Source organism: Giraffa tippelskirchi, chromosome 7 (genome assembly GCF_054371585.1).
Source record: "Giraffa tippelskirchi isolate mGirTip1 chromosome 7, T2T-mGirTip1v1.2.pri, whole genome shotgun sequence".
In the NCBI taxonomy this organism is placed as follows: domain Eukaryota; kingdom Metazoa; phylum Chordata; class Mammalia; order Artiodactyla; family Giraffidae; genus Giraffa; species Giraffa tippelskirchi.
Window position 1 is genome coordinate 116,001,372 of NC_137281.1, and position 21,205 is coordinate 116,022,576.

Consider the following 21,205-nt stretch of genomic DNA (forward strand, 5'->3'; position numbering starts at 1 on the left):
TATCAGTGTGTCTTTGATTCGGGCATCCTACAGCTACGTCGTACATCACTATGTCTGCGATTCGGGTGTCCCCGCAGCCACATTAGACATCACTACGTATGTGATTTGGGCGTCGCCACAGCTACATCAGACGTCACTCCGTCTGTGATTCGGGCGTCCCCACAGCCACATCAGACGTCACCACGTCTGTGATTCAGACGTCACCACGTCTGTGATTCAGACGTCACCACGTCTGTGATTCAGACGTCACCACGTCTGTGATTCAGACGTCACCACGTCTGTGATTCAGATGTCCCCACAGCTACATTATAGGTTTATATTAGAGGTGTCAGGGGGTAATGAGGCTGCTTATAATCATCACCAAGAACTGCCTCCTGGGTCCCTCTGAACCACTGCCGCATGTGCTGTCCATGTGTCGCTCAGGGCTGTGGGGCTGGCCAAGCTTCAGGACCAGACAGCCTTTAAGGTGGGACTCAATTTAGCTGCAAAGGGGGACATGTGGGGGCAACAAACTTAGTCTCCAGCTCCGTCCATCAGCAGGCGCCCCAGGCCTTTCCCAGCCTCTGGTTATTCCTGCCTCTCACGCCATTTGGTTTCTACTCAGCTGCCTCATCACTTTGGGACTTCCTGTCCTTAGGGGTCTTGCTTCCCAGGCCTGATGCCAAGGATCTTGGGCTCTGTTTCTCCCACCCAGAGCCCTGGGTGCCATCTGCCCCCAGTGGCTCTGGCTCCTCAGAGCTGTAGGATCCGCTGACCAAATCTCACTAATGGATCTTTCTGGCCGTTCCTGTTCAGCTGCAGTCCAACCCGTGGTATAGTCTTGTTGGTCATGGAATCTGGAAGTAATTAAGTTTTTATTAGAAATGACAGGGACAAAAATATCACTTATATGTGGAATCTAAAAATGTGATACAAACGAACTTACTTACAAAATAGAAATAGAGTCAGACATAGAAAACAAACTTATAGTTACCAAAGGGGAAAGGGCAGGGTCATGGGATATAGATAAATTAGAAGTTTGGGATTAAACACATATACATTACCAAATAAAAAATAGAAACAAATGAGGCCCTACTGTATAGCACAGGGAGATATGTTCAGTGTATTGTAATAATCTATAACGGATCACAGCCTTATCATGCCAAGGGGGCTTGTATAGCTCAATGAAGCTATGAGCTATGCAGTGCAGGGCCACCCAAGACAGATGGATCATAGTGGAGAGTTCCAACAAAACATGATCCACTGGAGGAGGGACTGGCAAACCACCCCAGTATACTTGCTGTGAGAACTTCATGAACTGTATAAAAAGGCAAAAAGATATGACACCGAAAGATGAGCCCTCCAGGTCAGGAGGTGTCTAATATGCTACTGGGAAGAGCAGAGGACAATTACTAATAGCTCCAGAAACAATGAAGCAGCTGAGCCAAAGTGGAAACAAAGCTCAGTTGTGGATGTGTCTGGTGATGAAAGTAAAATCCAGTGCTGTAAAGAACAGTATTGCATAGGAACCTGGGATGTTAGGTCCATGAATCAAGGCAAATTGGACACAGTCAAGCAGGAGATGGCAAGAGTAAACATCAACATCTTGGGAATCAGTGAATTAAATGGACGGGGATGGGTGAATTTAATTCTGCTGCTGCTGCTGCTGCTAAGTCGCTTCAGTCGTGTCCGACTCTGTGCGACCCCATAGACGGCAGCCCACCAGGCTCCCCCATCCCTGGGATTCTCCAGGCAAGAACACTGAAGTGGGTTGCCATTTCCTTCTCCAATGAATTTAACTCAGATGACCATTATATCTACTACTGTGGGCAAGAATCCCTTAGAAGAAGTGAAGAAGCCCTCATAGTCAACAGAAGAGTCTGAAATGAAGTACTTGGGACCAACATCAAAAACAACAGGATGATCTCCGTTCATTTCCAACGCAAACCAAATAACATCACAGTAATCCAAGTCTATGCCCCAACGACTGATGCTAAAGAAGCTGAAGTTGATCAGTTCTTTGAAGACCTACAAGACCTCCTAGAATGAACACCAAAAGAAGATGTTCTATTCATCATTGTGGATTGGAATGCAGAAGTAGGAAGTTAAGAAATACCTGGAGTTACAGGCAAGTTTGGCCTTGGAGTACAAAATGAAGCAGGGCTAAGGCTAACTGAATTCTGCCAAGAGAATGCAGTGGTCACAGCAAACACCTTTTTCCAACAACACAAGAAACAATTTTACACATGGACATCACCAAATGGTCAATACCAAAATCAGATGGATTACATACTTTGTAGCCGAAGATGGAGAAGCTCCATACAGTCAGCAAAAACAAGACCTGGAGCTGACTGTGGCTCAGATCAGCTCCTTATAGCAAAATTCAGGCTTAAGCTAAAGAAAGCAGGGAAAACCACTCAGCCAGTCAGGTACAACCTAAATCAAATCCCCCATTTATACAGTGGAGGTGGCAAATAGATTCAAGGGATTAGATCTGGTAAACAGAGTCCCTGAAGAACTATGAACAGAGGTTTGTAATATTGTACAGGAAGCAGTGAACAAAACCATTCCAAAGAAAAAGGAATGCAAGGAGGCAAAGTAGGTATCTGAGGAGGCTTTACAAATAGCTGAGGAAAGAAGATAAGCAAAAAGCAAGGGAGAAAGGGAAAGGTATACTCAACTTAATGCAGAGTTCCAGAGAATAGCAAGGAGAGACAACCCTGAATACTCATTGGAAGGACTGATGCTGAAGCTGAAGCTGAAGCTCCAATACTTTGGTGACCTGATACAAACAGCCAACTCATTGGAAAAGACCCTGGTGCTGGGAAGATTGAAAGCAGAAGGAGAAGAGAGCAACAGAGGATGAGATGGTTGGATGGCAACACTGATTCAAAGGACATGAACTTGGGCGAACTCCAGGAGATGTGAGGGACAGAGAGACCTGATGTGCTGCAGTTTGTGGGGTCACAAAGAGTCAGACACGATGTGGTGACTGAACAACAACAATAAGCAACTGCAGAATACAATTTCTTTTCACGTGCTCATGAAATATTTACCAAAATGTACTATATGATATGCAGAAAACAAGACTGAAAAAACTTCAAAAAGTTAAAATCACCTAAGGCATGTTCTCAGGCTATGGTGGAATAAAACTAGAAATCAATTAATAGATAACTAGAAAATCTGATAATGTTTAGAAATTAACCAACACTCTTCTAAATAACCCAGTAGCCAGGAAAGCACAATAAAAATCAAATATTGAAAATGAAACACACCAAAATGTATAGGATATGGCTAAAATGGCATGTGTTGGTTATTATTTATTGCCTTTCCCTTCCAAGTTCCACCTATTAGGCTGTTTTGTGAAAATAGGTTTGGGCCTTTTATATATTTCCCCTTGCCAACTGGAACTTTGCCATCAGAGGGCACTGTAAATACACTGCAGGAGGAAAGTTTTTGCTTCCTGGTTCTGGTGTGCTGGCTGGGCAAGCTTTTCCAGGATTCATTGCTCTCCCCTACTCTAGACTTGAACAGTCCACAGTGGCAGCAGCCCTTAGCAGCCAACAGCTTCCCCTGGCATGTCTCTCAGGCAATTTTGTAGCAAAGGCACTCCAGTGAGACATCTCTGTGAAGTCGTTCCTGGCACCCCACTGGGTGGATTTCCAGGGTGTATTTTAGCAGGATGGCACCAGAGTAACTTTTCTGCCATCTAGTGAGCCACACTTTGCCTTCTACAGAAAGGTCTGGGTCTCAGGTCTTAGTGTGCCTCGTCCTTGGTGTGCTGTCTCAGTTCTGGGCGAGGAGGAGAAGGGGGGGAGATAGGTGGTAGGAGCTATTCCTTGTATCTGCTATTTCCGAATTCTTTAGAATCCTCTTTACTTCTTGCTAACCAGTCCCTCATTACTGCAATCCCTTGGTATGGTTAATAAATTCTTTACTGTCTGAGCCACCAGGAAAGTCCAGTAATACCTTATATTATTAATAAAATCTTTCTGTTGAAATTACTGTGTTATTACTCTCTCCTGATTGGACCTATTGATTCACAGTGCTTAGAATGAAGATGACTTTAAGTGTGTATATTGGGGGGGAAAGTTAAAAATCAATTTCTAAGTTACCATTGCAAGAAGTTAGAAAAAGGATAAAAACATGGAAGGAAATTAATAAAAGTGAAAACATATATTGAAAAAAACAGTAAACTCAGGACTTCCCTGGTGGTCCAGTGGTTGAGAGTCTGCCTTCTAGTGCAGGAACATGGGTTTTACCCCTAATCAGGAAACTAAGATCCCACATGCCACAGAGCAACTGAGTTCATGAACCACAACTAGAGAGGAGCCCACGAGCCACAACAAAAGATCCCAAGTGCCACAACTCAGACCTGACAAAGTCTAAAATAAAAATAAACATTTTTTAACAGAAAAAAATGTAAGCTCACATAAATAGACAAAAAATCAACAGAGTCAAGATTTGTTCTTTCAGAATATCAATAAACTTGATAAATTCTTGGCAAGACCAATCAAGAAAAACAAAGTATAAACTGCTAACCTCAGAGAAAAAGGAAGACATCACTGCAGACTCTATAGACATAAAAAGATAATGCAGGGTCATGATGCATAGTTTAATATAAATAAATTTAACAAACTAAATAAAACTGATGCTTTTCTTTAAAATCACAAGTTATCTAAATCGACAGAAGAAAACTTTTTAAAAATTTGAATAGTTGTTAAAAATAATAAATCCAGAAGGGTCCAGATCAAGATGGCAGAGTAAGAAGAATAGATTTTCTATAACTAAGGATCAGCTCCTTATATGTTTTCTACATCCAGACAAGTAGAAGGGACAGAGACTTGGTCTAGTCAGAACCCATACCTACCATGCTGTGACCCACAAGTGGGAGAGATTTCACAACCACAGAGGTTTCCCCTGAGAAGTGTGGAGTCTGAGCTCCCCACACTAGTCTCCATGGCCCAGAAAATCTGCTCCAGGAAGATGAGCCCTCATAACATTCAGCACTGAAAACCAGAATGGATTGTGTCTGGGAGAGTTGGTGGGATTTTGGGAAACCACGACTTAGCTCCTGAAGGGCTCATGCACAAAATCAGTCACTCTAATACCCAGTACAGAAGAAGCATCTTGAAAAGCACCTGGATCTCACAAGAAGGAGATTCATTGACAAGTTTTAGGGCATCTCACACACTAGTAAAGTAATGCTCAAAATTCTCCAAGCCAGGCTTCAGCAATATATGAACCATGAACTTCCAGATGTTCAAGCTGGTTTTAGAAAAGGCAGAGGAACCAGAGATCAAATTGCCAACATTTGATGGATTATCTAAAAAGCAAGAGAGTTCCAGAAAAACATCTATCTCTGCTTTACTGAGTATGACAAAGCCTTTGACTGTGTGGATCACAATAAACTGTGGAAAATTCTGAAAGAGATGAGAATACCAGACCACCTGACCTGCCTCTTGAGAAACCTGTATGCAGGTCAGGAAGCAACAGTGAGAACAGGACATGGAACAACAGACTGGTTCCAAATAGGAAAAGAAGTACATCAAGGCTGTACATTGTCACCCTGCTTATTCAACTTATATGCAGAGTACATCATGAGAAACGCTGGGCTGGAGGAAGCACAAGCTGGAATCAAGATTGCTGGGAGAAATATCAATAACCTCAGATATGCAGATGACACCACCCTTATGGCAGAAAGTGAAGAAGAACTAAAGAGCCTCTCAATGAAAGTGAAAGAGGAGAGTGAAAATGTTGGCTTAAAGCTCAATATTCAGAAAACTAAGATCATGGCATCCAGTCCCATCACTTCATGGCAAATAGATGGGGAAACAGTGGAAACAGTGGCTGACTTTATTTTTTTGGGCTCCAAAATCACTGCAGATGGTGACTGCAACCATGAAATTAAAAGACACTTACTCCTTGGAAGGAAAGTTATGACCAACCTAGACAGCATATTAAAAAGCAGAGACATTACTTTGCCAACAAAGGTCTGTCTAGTCAAGGCTATGGTTTTTCCAGTGGTCATGTATGGATGTGAGAGTTGGACTATAAACAAAGCTGAGCGCAGAAGAATTGATGCTTTGAACTGTGAACTGTGGTGTTGGAGAAGACTCTTGAGAGTCCCTTAGACTGCAAGGAGATCCAACCAGTCCATCCTAAAGGAGATCAGTCCTGGGTGTTCATTGGAAGGACTGATGTTGAAGCTGAAACTCGAATACTTTGGCTACCTCATGCGAAGAACTGACTCATTTGAAAAGACCCTGATGCTGGGAAAGATTGAGGGCAGGAGGAGAAGGTGACGACAGAGTATGAGATGGTTGGATGGCATCACCAACTCAATGGACATGGATTTGGGTAGACTTCAGGAGTTGGTGATGGACAGGGAGGGCTGGCCTGCTGTGGTTCATGGGGTTGCAAAGAGTCGGACACGACTAAACAACTGAACTTAACTGAACAGACTTAATGCAATCCCTATCAAAATACCAATGGCATTTTTCACGGAACTGGAACAAATAATTCTAAAATTTGTATGAAACCACAAAGGAGTTTGAATTGCAAAAGCAATTTTAAGAAAGAAAATGTTCATGGATATGGAGACTCCACTGGGTTAAGATGTTGACTACTTCAAAATTAGTTCATTGACTCAATACAGTCACAGTCAAGTTCCCATCAAAGTTGTCTGTGGAAATTTATTAAGGAATTCTAAAATTTATATGGGCTTCCCAAGTGACTCAGCTGGTAAAGAATCTGCCTGCAATGTGGGAGATCTGGGTTCAATCCCTGGGTTGGGAAGATCCCCTGGAGAAGGGAAAGGCTACCCATTCCAAAATTTTATATGGAAATGCAAACAACTTACAAAAGCCAAAAATCAGAAAGAAAAATTTTTGGAAGATTTACAATATCATATGTCAAGACTTAGCATAAACCTGTGATATTTAAGAGCATGTGATACTGGTGCAGTGATTGATAAACAGACAGTGGAACAGAAGAGAGACTATGGAAATGGCTATGCCTATACAGTAATCTGATATACAACAAAGGTGCTACTGCAATTTTGTGGTAATGAGATTTTAGTTTTAAAAACTCATGCTGAAGCAATTGGATAATTCATATGCAACAGACTTTAACCTTATTTTACTCCATTTACAAAACTTAATTCCAACTGGATTATAAGCCTAATATGAAAGTAAATAAATAATTTTCTAGAAGAAGTGTTAGTAAATTTTTCCTGTAAAAGACAAGATAATCAATATTTTCAACTTTGTGGGCCACATGGTCTCTGTTGGAACTACTCAACTCTGCTGTTGTAGCATAAAGTAGCCATAGAGAATACATAAATAAATTGGAATGGCCGTGTTCCAGTAAAAATTTATTTACAAAAACAGGTGGCAGGCCACATGAACCATAATCTGCTGATCTTTGTTCCAGAAGATAACATAGAAGAATAATACCATGACCTTGAGATAGGCGGTGATTTCTTAAATAAGACCCAAAAAACCATGAACAATAAAAGACTTATAAATTCTGAAATTCTATTTATCAAAGTACACCATCAAGAGAGTGAATCAACAAGACAAGGACTAACAGAAGATATTTGTGATACATATGCATATATATATGCATGTATATATAAACATATCATAGATGTAGCATATGTATCAAAAAATATATCTACAATATCTAAAGAATGTCAACAAATTAAAAAGAAAAAGATAAAACAACTCAGTGAAGAAAAACAGCTCAAACAAAATGAGAAAAAACTTGAGCAGCCATTTTACAAAAGAGACTGTCAGCATGGACATAAGTACATGAAAATATATTCCATATGATTAGTTATCAGGGAAATGCAAATTTAAAAAACACAATGTAATATCAGTACCGCTGCTGCTGCTGCTGCTAAGTCACTTCAGTCGTGTCCAACTCTGTGCGATCCCATAGACAGCAGCCCACCAGGCTCCCCCGTCCCTGGGATTCTCCAGGCAAGAACACTGGAGTGGGTTGCCATTTCCTTCCCCAATGCATGAAAGTGAAACTGAAGTCGCTCAGTCATGTCCGACTCGTAGCGACCCCATGGACTGCAGCCTACCAGGCTCCTCCATCCATGGCATTCTCCAGGCAAGAGTACTGGAGTGGGTTGCCATTGCCTTACACACTTAGTAAAATGGCTAAAATGAAAAGAATTGACAATATGAAGTGTTAGCAGAATATGGAGCAACTAGAACTGGAACTTCATGCTGCTGCTGCTGCTAAGTCACTTCAGTTGTGTCCGACTCTGTGCGACCCCACAGATGGCAGCCCACCAGTCTCCCCCATCCCTGAGATTCTCCAGGCAAGAACACTAGAGTGGGTTGCCATTTCTTTCTCCAACGCGTGAAAGTGAAAAGTGAAAGTGAAGTTGCTCAGTGTGTCCGACTCTTAGCGACCCCATGAAATGCAGCCTACCAGGCTCCTCCGTTCATGGGATTTTCCAGGCAAGAGTACTGGAGTGGGTTGCTATTGCCTTCTCCAAGAACTTCCATATACACTAACAAAAATGTAAATTGTTACAACCACCTTGAATCACTCTACTAAAACCTCCTCTATGACCCAGGAGTTTCAGTGCTAGGTATATGAGAGAAATGCACAAATACTGCAGAAGATGTGTACAAAGTTGCCATAGCAGTTTTCTTCCTCATAGCTGGAAATAACTCGAATGTCTGTCTGTCAAGGCAGGATGGATAACTAAATTGTGGTATATTCAAACAGTGGGATACTACAAGCAATAAAAAAGAACTGATAACATGGATTAGTATAGTAGACATGATATGTAACAAAAAAAAGCCAGACACAAAACTGGAGTAAGCTGTATGATTCTACTTCTGTGAACTTCTGGGACAGATAAAATAATCTGTGGTGGTGGGTACAATAGAGGAGCACAATGGAGTGTCCTGGGGAGAAGAAATATTCTACATCTTGATCTGGGCAGTGGCTACATAAGTAATACATGTGTTAACATTCATTGGGCTATATATACTTTTGGTTTTGCACTTTAGTCTCTGAATGTTAAAACTCAAAAAAAAAAACTTTAAAAAAACAGAAAAATTTACAGGAATATATTTTTCACTGAAAGATTCAAACAACACAGAAATAGAGAGACTAAGCCATTAGCCTTACCTATTTCCTGTCCCTCATTCTTGCTGTCCTCCCTAAAAAAAAGAATCCATTAAGTGATCCTACCTCCAAATTATTTTTATGCATTTACATGAACATATATGTGTAATATTAAAAAATTCATGCTTTATAATAATTTTATTTTTAGCCTAAAAATTCATCTCTCAGCCCTTTCTGTTGAATACAGATCAGTTTCATTTTAATAGCTGGATAGTATTCTAGTGTATCAATGTAACATAAGTGAGTAATTTCCTTACAAGCAGATATACAAATTATTTCTAATTTTTCATTATTTGAAACAATGCTGCAACAAACTTTCTTAAAATTTCCTGGTGCACACAAACAAATATTTTTGTGCATTATGAACAATTAATTTTGTTTGGCTAAAACACAGAACTATTGAGAAAAGAAAATTGTAGAGTAAAAATTTTGGTAAATTCTGCTAAACTGCTTTCTAAGAAAGCCTTACCAATTACATTCTGACCAACTATATATGAAAATACCTGTTTCCACACATGTTTATAAACACTAGATATAATCAATCTCTTAAAAGGTTGCCAGTTCTAAGGGGAAAAAATGCAATTCATTGTTATTTTAAATTATTTTTATTCATTATTTAAATTTCTTCTTATTGAAGTTGTTATTTAGATCCTTGGCACATGTCTTTATTAGGTTGTTTATATTTTTTGTTAGCAATTTTGGGGTGTTCCTTATTAAATGTAATAATACATATTTTGAAAATATTTCCTCCTTGCTTGCCACTTCTTTCTTTTTCTTATTACATAGCATTCGCCATGACTCTCAAAACAATACTGAAAAAACTTCAGTGGGAAATCTTGTAATATTTTATTGGGTATGATGCTTGCAGCTCAGATGGTAAAAGAACCTGCCTGCAATGCAGGAGACCCAGGTTTGATCCCTGCGTTGGGAAGATCCACTGGAGAAGGGAATGTCAACCCCCTCCAGTATTTTTGCCTGGAGAATTCCATGGACAGGCTATAGTCCACGGGGCTCCAAAGAGTCGGACACGACTGAGAGACTAACACATATACATATATTGTGTATGCAGATATCTTTCATTAAAACAAAGAAGTTTCTTTCTACTTCTGGTTTGCAAAAGTGGTCTTCTTTCTAATCAAAAATAGATGTCAAATTCTATCAAATGCTTTTTGTATCTCTTAAGATAATTATATCCTTTATTTTGAATGTAATGATTTGCATTAATATATTCTGAATTTCGAAGCAGTCTTGAACACCTTAGATAAATCCTTCTTAGTTATGACAATTAAAAAATACATTTCTGGATTCATTCTACTAATACTTAAGATACCTAAATATGTGTTCATAAGTGAATATATGCTTTTTTTGTCAGTTTTAACTTAAATGTCAGGCCATGTCAGCTCCAATGTAAATGGGTTAGAAAACTTTTTACTTTTTTCAAGGCTTTGGGTTGCTAAAATCAATATAGCATGTTCCTTACTTATAGAACCTTCTTTGTTTGGTGTCCTTTTATGAGAGAGCTTTGAATACCTTTTCAGGGCTCTCAGTGTTTGTATTGTTGCTTGTTGTTTTAAGGTGAACATTTCTTCATGGGTCAATTTCGGTGATTTCTGTTTTCCAGAAACTTTTTTAGCCTAGATTTTTCTGATTTATTCAGCGATCAATGCAAAGAAATAGAGGAAAACAATAGATTGGGAAGACTAGAGATCTCTTCAGGAAAGTTAGAGACACCTAAGGGAACATTTCATCCTAAGATGGGCTCAATAAAGGACAGAAATGGTATGGACCTAACAGAAGCAGAAGATATTAACAAGAGGTGGCAAGAGTACACAGAAGAATTGTACAAAAAAGATCTTCACGACCCAGATAATCACGATGGTGTGATCACTCACCTAGAGCCAGACATCCTGGAATGTGAAGTCAAGTGGGCCTTAGGAAGCATCATTACAAACAAAGCTAGTGGAGGTGATGGAAGTCCAGTTGAGCTATTTCAAATCCTCAAAGATGATGCTGTGAAAGTGCTGCACTCAACATGCCAGCCAATCTGGAAAACTCAGCAGTGGCCACAGGACTGGAAAAGGTCAGTTTTCATTCCAATCCCTAAGAAAGGCAATGCCAAAGAATGCTCAAACTACTACACAACTGCACTCATCTCACACGCTAGTAAAGTAATGCTTAAAATTCTCCAAGCCAGGCTTTAGCAATACATGAACCGTGAACTTCCAGATGTTCAAGCTGGTTTTAGAAAAGGCAGAGGAACCAGAGATCAAATTGCCAACATCCGCTAGATCATCGAAAAAGCAAGAGAGTTCCAGAAAAACATCTACTTCTGCTTTATTGACTATGCCAAAGCCTTTGACTGTGTGGATCACAATAAACTGTGGAAAATTCTGAAAGAGATGGGAATACTAGACCACCTGACCTGCTTCTTGAGAAATCTGTATGCAGGTCAGGAAGCAACAGTGAGAACTGGACATGGAACAACAGACTGGTTCCAAATAGGAAAAGAAGTACATCAAGGCTGTACATTGTCACCCTGCTTATTCAACTTATATGCAGAGTACATCATGAGAAACGCTGGGCTGGAGGAAGCACAAGCTGGAATCAAGATTGCCGGGAGAAATATCAATAACCTCAGATATGCAGATGACACCACCCTTATGGCAGAAAGCGAAGAAGAACTGAAGAGCGTCTTCATGAAAGTGAAAGAGGAGAGTGAAAATGTTGGCTTAAAGCTCAACATTCAGAAAACTAATATCATGGCATCTGGTCCCATCACTTCATGGCAAATAGATGGGGAAACAGTGGAAACAGTGGCTGACTTTATTTTTTGGGGCTCCAAAATCACTGCAGATGGTGATTGCAGCCATGAAATTAAAAGATGCTTACTCCTTGGAAGGAAAGTTATGACCAACCTAGACAGCATATTAAAAAGCAGAGACATTACTTTGCCAACAAAGGTCTGTCTAGTCCAGGCTATGGTTTTTCCAGTGGTCATGTATGGATGTGAGAGTTGGACTATAACAAAAGCTGAGCGCAGAAGAATTGATGCTTTGAACTGCGAACTGTGGTGCTGGAGAAGACTCTTGAGAGTCCCTTGGACTGCAAGGAGATTCAACCAGTCCATCCTAAAGGAGATCAGTCCTGGGTGTTCATTGGAAGGACTGATGTTGAAGCTGAAACTCCAATACTTTGGCCACCTGATGCGAAGAGCTGACTCATTGGAAAAGACCCTGATGCTGCGAAAGATTGAGGGCAGGAGGAGAAGGGGACAATAGAGGATGAGATGGCTGGATGGCATCACTGACTCAATGGACATGGGTTTGGGTGGACTCTGGGAGTTGGTGATGGACAGGGAGGCCTAGGGTGCTGCGATTCATGGGGTTGCAAAGAGTTGGACACGACTGAGCAACTGAACTGAATTGAACTTTCTGATTTATTATCTTAAATTTAGAATTTATCTCAGACTTTTAAAGAATCTACTCTATACTTATAATGTCCCTTCTCATTTCAAATGTTGTTGATTATTTTTTTTAACCTTGATTAGACATACTAGAGTTTTTATATTTTTGGTTCTTTTCAGTTTTATTAAAATTTACTCATTTCATTCATTTCTGTTTTTTTCTTTAGTAATACTTTCCTGGTATGTTTAAATTTTTCTCCCTTTAGCTTCTTGAGCTATATGTATGATTTGTTTCTATTCACTCTTTTCTTATTTTCTAATGTATGCATCCAAGGCTATATATTTTCTCTGAGTATGTATAGATTTTGAATTGTATTGATCTCATCATTCTTCTTGTTGTTGTGGTTATATACACTGGCTCCAGACTATACTATCTAGTTTCAAACCCCAACTCTGTCATCTGTGTGCCCTTGGGCAGGTTATTTAACAGAGTTCTGTGTTTCAGTTCCTCATCTGTGAAAAGAGATGATAACGGAATCAACTTCTCAGGATTACTGCGATAATAAAATGAGACAATCCAAGTAGATCACTCAGCACAAAACTGTTTGTATAATAATGTTGAATAAATTTTGGTATATTATTTTTAACTAATCAATAACTTCATTTTACATTTCGTATCACTACAGTTATTCTAAGTTAAAGATGTGGGTTTTTATTTCCAAGTTATAAAAATTGTATTCTTTTGTTTACTAATTTCAAATTTTATTGCAGTGTGACCAAAGAATGTGAACTGAATGATTTCTTATCTGGGAATTTATTAATATTTTCCTTGTGTTTTAGAAGGTAGTTAATGTTGCATGTGTATTTGAAGAGATTATGCATTCACCATTATAGCGTACAAAGTCCTTTACACCTCTTCAATCAAGTTCCTTTATTATGTTATTCAAATCCTCACTACTCTTGCTTACTTTTTTCCTACTTCATCTGTCAGTTTTTGAGTTGAAGTCTTCCAAAATAGTTGTGTATTTTTCATTCCTATCTGTATTTCTATCAGTTTTTACTTCATATATTATATTATAAACATGACTTTTGGTGTTATATTGTTAGGTTTGTAAAGGTTCATTATTAATTGGCCTTCTTATGGAATTGTATCTTTTGTCAACATAAATGTTCTTTATCTTGTCAAATCCTCTTTACATTAAATTCTTTTTTTTGGTCTGATATTAAAATGTTACCACACTTGTTATCTATTTTTAGTTATTTGGCTTATTTATCTTTGTATGTTCTTTTATTTTCAAACTTCTTTTTAGATGTATTTCTTCTAAATATCTTATGACTAGACATGTTATTATTTTACAAAATTTGAAATTTTCTGTCTTTGCTTAGGAAATTATATCCATTTGTCATGTATTTTGATTACTGGTGCTTTTTTCCTGCCACCTGGTTGTGTGTGTTTAACACACTTTCAGAACTCCCCTCTTATCTCTTCATCACACCTTGTCTCTGCCATCTTTATGTTGTCTTCATCCAAAACAGAAGTGGCCTACAGGCCAAATTTGTCCTGCTTCCTGTTTTGTAAATAAAGTTTTATTGGAACAAAACAGGCTCATTCAATCACTTATTATCTATGGTTGTTTTCACACTATGGAGCAGAGCTGAGCAGTTGAGTCAGAGCCTGTATGGACCACAAAGCTGAAAATATTTACTCTCTGGCCTTTTACAGAAAAAGTCTGCCAGCATCTAGTCTAGGTTTTAATTTTATGTTATTAATTTTAAACATATACCATAATTAGGCAAGTTAACTAGTTTCTTTCCTCTTCACTGTTTCTTTAATATCTTCATTTTTCTTGGATTCATTACTTGTTTTATTAAACTTCATCCAATAGCCAGTTATCCTTTCAAGAAATTTCTATCGGTGATACACATCTGCTGAGTTTTCTTATTTTGAAAATCTTGTTCTTAATCTCTAAGATCACTATTTGCTTCCTTTCCACTAATGTAATAACATCCTAATCTCTTTGAAGATAATTGTTACAATACTTATAAGTATGTATTTTACTTAGATTTTTCTGAAAGTTATAAGATGAAATTTATAAAACAAATGTCTATGTATCTTTTCATTTATCTTTTCACAGGTATTTTTTCAGTATTTAGTGAGTTTAATACATGTACAAACTTGTATTATTATTATATCTTGCATTGGTTATTCTTGTACTTTGTAAATGAAAATTCCTGTTAGAGCTCTACTCACTTAATGTGAGTTGACTCTGGTGATTATAGGAGAAGAGAAGGACATTCTCTTCTGGATAGAGTGATTTCAGTGTGAGGGGTCTTCCTACCCCTCCTGTAGTCCATTGCTATTGTTCTATCTTTAGCTCCCAGGACTCATGGGCTCACTGCTTTAATCTGTGGACAATGCTAAGCAGGAAAAGGGAAGGAGATCAGCAGTCCAGCTGCCACAAATGCAGTGCCTCCATTCACTGCTCTAATCATTACCCCAGCAACCTCTACTCACTGAATCTGCTCTCTTTGAAATAGGAGCATCCCTGAAATTGCTTATATTCCTGTAGTAGTTTTAAGCTTAGGAGTATTTGAGGTTCAGGTGCTCTAGTTTATTTCTCCAAGGCCTGATGTTATTGGTGGTTAGTTGCTAAGTCGTGCCCAACTCTTTTGTGATCCCATGGACTGTACTCCACCAGGCCCCTCTGTTTGTGGAATTTCCCAGGCAAGAATACTAGAGTGGGTTGCCATTTCCTCCTCCAGAGGAACTTCCTGACCCAGGGATCGAACCCAGGTCTCCTGCACTGTAGGCAGATTCTTTACCCACTGAGCCATTGGGAAGCCCGCCAAGGCCTGATACCATATCCTAAAATTTTCTCATACATTGATAACACTTTTTTGTCCCAGAACCTGTTACCAGTTATTCCACTCCCCTCTCTCTCTCAGTCATTTCTGTCATTTAATAAGATTTGGTAGAGGTAAATTTCCTTTAGTCTGATGTCTTGATTTAATGTTCATGTACAGGCTTTTAAAACTAACTCTTCTAAAACACCATTAAATATAATTGCTTTGTGGGTGGTGACATGATATTACCATTTTAAAAATTTCAAAACCTTTAAAAATATACTCAGAAAGAGTATTTGTGACACAGAAAGAGCAAGGAAGCCCTACTCCAACAGCATCTGAGGGGATTCGAAATGAGAAAAGGATGTTCACCAACTGTAATGAAAAGGGGTACTTAGTCTCGAGTGCTTTTAAAGATAGATTGGGTGGTCCATTCAACTAAAAAGTGTTCCTTCCTGGGGGTGGGAGACAATGGTTACTGCAAAGCTGTAATCACTTAGCCACATTTTCTACCTGACACATCTGACATCTGCGACATTTGACTAATAAGCTCATCCTGCTGTGGAATTCTACCCCTTATCCTGCCATATCTTGATCCCTCCCCACCAAGCAGTCGATTTCAGAGTTCACCATGAGCTAACTCTAACAGTTTTTAGTCCTGATTTAAGGGTCTCTTCCTAGAACCACTGGAAAGCATAAACCCTGATACACCCTCCCCCAGTCACTCACACACATTATCTGGGCTCTTAAGTCCTTCAGTAGACTAGCTGGTCTCATTGGGCTTTCTTTCAGGACCTCAGAAGGAGCAGATGTGTTTGAAATTCCTATTAATACTCTTGAGATTTCTCAGCTGATTACTAACACCTTCCTCTCTTTCTCCATTTCCAGCGCTGGGTTCATTTGCAGGGGTTACTGTCAGACACTCTGAGACAGCACTAGATGAATTCCTAAATTTTCTCTGCTTGGAGTAGGCAAAAACTTTTTTCCTTGCCATCAATGGTATCTATCTCACTATCAGTTGTGCCCCAATTTCAACATGGCAGGGACTGAATGCCCTTCTGTGTTCTGATCAAGGAATCTCCTGCAGCAACTGCCATAGGTGCACTGTGGCTTTGGATGACTAAGACCTGTGCTTTATCAGATTTTCAAGTGATGGCACACTGCTAGCCCTTTTGATTTTCAGGACTCCTGCTATCATTAAGGCCCTTATCCTCTACCATCATCTTATGGCTTCCCTTCCCTTTTCCACCTCCTCAGGAATAAATACACAGAAATTCACATTTATGTAGCTCTTACTAAGTATAAAACATTGTGCTAGGTATTTTCACAATTATTTTTCAGAAAACCTTCAGCATAACTATGAGGAGTCCTTATATAGTCCTTATAGTTATAGTCCTTAATAAAGGAGTCCTTATTTCCCCATTTCTACCACCTCGAAGCTGAGGCTCAGAGGGTTGTGAGGGACTTGTCTGGGAGTACAAAAGTGGCAAGGGGTAGGGCTGGGATCTGAGTCCTGACCTTTCAGCTTGGAAGCCCAAGGGATCACCCTGAGAATCAGCCTTGAGCCTCGCCCACCCAGCACATGGATCTGAATTCAGATAAGAAACTAGAGGCTAAAGGGAGAATGTAGTTGACTCTTTCCCTTAAAAGGAACAGGGCTGACCAAGGTACCTTTAAAACTGGAGAATCATAGCATCAGATAGACGTCTAGCTGAACAGACAAAATTTGGCTGCTTCAGAAATTTTTGTGTAGGGTCATGGAGACATGAATTTTAAGTATGAATTAGTACCTTCACTCTTATTACGGATAAGCTTTTGAGTTTTATTAGCCCATTCTGCTTTTTCTGACATTCTGCCTTTTTTTTCCCCCTTGGCCTAAACAAAAGGAGCTCTCCCTAGTTCAATAATTCAACAAACGTTTATTATTTGGCTACTTTATGATAGGGTCTATTCTATATGTAGGAGATACAGAGAATAAAAACACACATCTTGACCATATATACTGGGGGCCAGTACTGGGAGCCATAGGTGGGAAGGGTAGGCACAAAAAATTGACAAGTAAATCTACAATTACCACATAATGAGGTAGTATCTGTGATGTAAGGCTGTGGAAGGTCCTAAAGGAACACAAACAGGGACAGTTAACTCAACCTGGGCGCGGGTGAGATGAAGAATGGGTAAGCTAAGACTTCCAAAGAGGATGTAATTCTTGACACAAGATTGAGCCCTTGAGATGGTCAGGACAACAACTGCATGTGTAAGACTCTTTTGGAAAAGAGAGATTCACACCAAAATAAGGCAGCAATGGAAACCTTCTCTTGAGGATCTGAGGAGATAAATCATTTACTAGAACTGCTTTGGAACCTGAATAAACTTATAGTTCCCTAGCTCTCTTCAAGTTACTATGTGGTCACTTGTAAGTCTGCTCCTGGGTTTCTGGGCAGTTATTCTGAATTTTCCCAAGGCCTGGCCAATAATCTGCTCTTCCTCATTTGTGCCTTTACTCTGGAGCTCCATCAAAAAAATCTCCTTAGTTTCTGGACTTTCCTGGTGGTCCAGTGGTTAAGACTCCACATTTCCAATGCAGGGTGTGAGGGTTTGATCTCTGGTCGGGAACTAAGATCCCACATGCTGTGCGGTATGGCCAAAAATAAAAGTCTCCTCAGTTTCTATCCACCCATGGGCCTGTTGCTCTTACCATGACTAAGCAATTATCTTATCTTAGGAAAGCCTTTTTGACTTATCTACTCACAGTTTCTTCTTACTTATTGCCTCTACTGGTTGCTATTGTCTAATGATTCCTGAGGTCTGCCTCTCTTGTCTTTTTGTGTACTTTTTTTTTTTTAACCACCAACTGCCTAACCTTCTCCCTTAATCATATTCTCCAAGAAAGGAATCAATTTGTTAATTAATTACTAACCTCTTCCTTCCTTCCTTCCTTTATATTCCTTAAATATAAGATCTTTATCTTATATTTAGCCAGTTCACAGGTCACTGTCCAATCAGGGGACTGGTTGCCCTTATGTTGGATGCTTAGCCCTGTTCCATCCAGGGACCCAGAGTTACAAGTCACAAGGATGGAGGCTTACATTGACTGAGCCCCTTAGAGGGTTATAGAAGGCAGAAACCCGAGGCCTTGGTCAATTCAGGAGATTGAGGCTTAACAGATAATATTAGAGGCACTATAAATAGGAAAAACAAAAAGATTAAAAAACAACATACTAACATCAAACCACAATTCTTTCTTGGCACAACATCAGATAATGGAAGGGGAGGAGGATAAAGAAAAATAGAAAGTTCCTGGTAATACATTTATTTATATACAAAAAAAAGCATAGAAAATAAATATACCCAAGGAAAGAACACAGGTTGGCCTACTTCATAGGAAATGATCTTTCCTGAGGTTCAAAGACTTCTCTCTTCTCAGATACATGAGAGGTGACATAAAGAGTGTAGTGAATGTGACTGTTAAAACTAACAGTAGTTTTAAGTGTCAACTTGACTATGCAAATGTTCCAGTTATTCAATTAAAAAGCTAACCTCGGTGTTGCTGTGAAGGATTAGATGTGGTTAACATCTACAATCATTTGACTCTAAGTAATGGAGGTTATCGGAGAAGGCAATGGCACCCCACTCCAGTACTCTTGCCTGGAGAATCCCATGGACGGAGAAGCCTGGTAGGCTACAGTCCATGGGGTCGCTAAGAGTCGGACACGACTGAGCGGCTTCACTTTCACTTTCCCCTTTCATGCACTGGAGAAGGAAATGGCAACCCACTCCAGTATTCTTGCCTGGAGAATCCCAGGGATGGCGGAGCCTGGTGGGCTGCCGTCTGTGGGATCGCACAGAGTCGGACACGACTGAAGCGACTTAGCAGCAGTAGCAGTAGCAGCAATGGAGGTTATCCTTGATATTCTGGGTGGGCTCCATCTAATCAAGGGAAAGGCCTTAAGAGCAAAACTAAGATTTTTCCTAAGGAAGAAGAAATCCCACCTGTGAAACTGTAGTGCCTATTCCTGCCCAATAGTTTCTGGCCTGTTTAGCCTGCTAGCCTGCCTTACAGAGTCTGAACCTATTAGCTCCCACAATCATGCCAGTCAATTCCTTTATATTACATAATAAAGTAATTACAACAAATATTATGATAAGTATATGATGATAATCAGTATTATAAGAAATTTATAATATAATCTACTGGTTGTTCTCTGATACAACCCTGCCTTATTCAGTGAGGACAGAAGAAGACATTTGGAAATTTGAAACTCAGCACAACCTTTATCATCAGCTCTTCACTCCAACTGAGGCTTTCCTGATGGCTCAGTGGTAAAGAATCTGCCTGTCAACGCAGGAGATGCAGGTTTGATCCCTGGGTAAGGAAGATACTCTGGAGGAGGAAATGGCAACCCACTCCAGTATTCTTGCCTGCAGAATTCCATGGACAGAGGAGCCTGGCAGGCTACAGTCCATGGTGTCGCAAAGTTGGACAAACTGAGTATGCGTGCACGCGCGCGCGCGCACACACACACACACTCACACACTCACTCACACTCTCACTCACACTCTCACTCACACTCACACACACTCACTCACTCCAATTAGGCCAGTCTCCTGTTTATCTCTTCATAGTGATTCTCCTTTTCCTGCTCTGTTCACATTGCTTTTCCTTCTGACTTGCCACCACTCTGTCTCCCCCTTTCATAAACTCCTTTCCTTTCCTTACACTCTAGCTCTGTCAGAAGCCCTCCATAAAGTCACTTCCTTTCACTTTAGCTTCATTTTCTCTTTTCTTTCTCTTAATTCCCTCAGTGGATGTTAGTTGTGCCATCCACTGATTCTTAATCTTACTCTCTCAACACTGTTTTGTATGTTGTATTCACTGCTAGTTAGGTGTAAATCTGTAAGAACAAATTTTATTGTGCAAGAAATGTTATGCTTCTTTATCGTGTTTAAATCAAATTAAATTCACCTCAGACTTAAATGATTCCAGCCTTAATTCTGCTTAAGTAGAAGGAAATCCAATCACAGTTATTAACAGGCTTCCCCCTCCCTTCCTCCCTAGGAATTCACCAGTCTGGAAGATTTATGTTGAGCCAGAAAATGGCAGAAGATGGACTTTGACATCTTCACTGTTCAGGGATGTATGGTCCCCACAAGCCAGACATCAGCTCTGCTCATGGACTGAGTAGCAGTGGCAGGGGGATCCAGTCTTCTTAGGGTCACCATGCATCTATCTGATGTTTGGCTAGCTTTTGGGGTCCTTCAAGGAAACAAGGCTGGTATCCTCACTACTGAAACCCCGACTTTGACTCTTTTCCAGTTTGGGAAATGTTTTCCTTTGCAACAATTCCACCTACGCACAACCCCTCCTTCCCTCTCTTTCCCCCTTTCCCTCTCTCCCCAGATGCCCCTACCTCTTGAATCCCCTGGCAAAATCCATTTGGGAGCAAGAAACCTGGAGGGCAAATCACTGGGCACAACTTCAGGGATACCATTGATGGTGCATTCTAAGGAGCTGTGTCCAGGTGGCTTCAATGACAATGCAAGCGGTGCCTCCTAGAGTTGTCCAAGAGAGAATTCCTGTCAACTTCTTTCTGCCTAGAAACACAAACTCCCTAGAAGCTTGTTTGGAATGGAGGAGAGGGAAAATAGAAGAACATAAACCAAATTAACAGCTCAATAAATTATCTTGTCACACACTTGTTTTTTTGTTTGTCCCCTGTATTTTCACTTGGTGTTTAAACATATGTGTGGGCTGATATGTGTTCCAATTAGATTATGAACTTCCTGAAGATTAGAACAATACTGTATTTACCGATTATTTAA

General features: G+C 39.9%; 1 protein-coding gene and 1 long non-coding RNA gene across 3 annotated transcripts in view; one reads left to right on the forward strand and one right to left on the reverse strand.

Annotated features, from left to right (window-relative positions):
• The window catches only part of TEX9 (testis expressed 9), a 201,717-nt gene that overhangs the window by 175,362 nt on the left and 5,150 nt on the right, over positions 1-21,205 (reverse strand). The window lies entirely within an intron of this gene.
• LOC145513533 (uncharacterized) lies at positions 317-21,078 on the forward strand. The gene is made up of 3 exons (XR_014059478.1): positions 317-466; positions 19,612-19,752; positions 20,442-21,078. It is a non-coding gene; the product is annotated as an uncharacterized LOC145513533 (long non-coding RNA).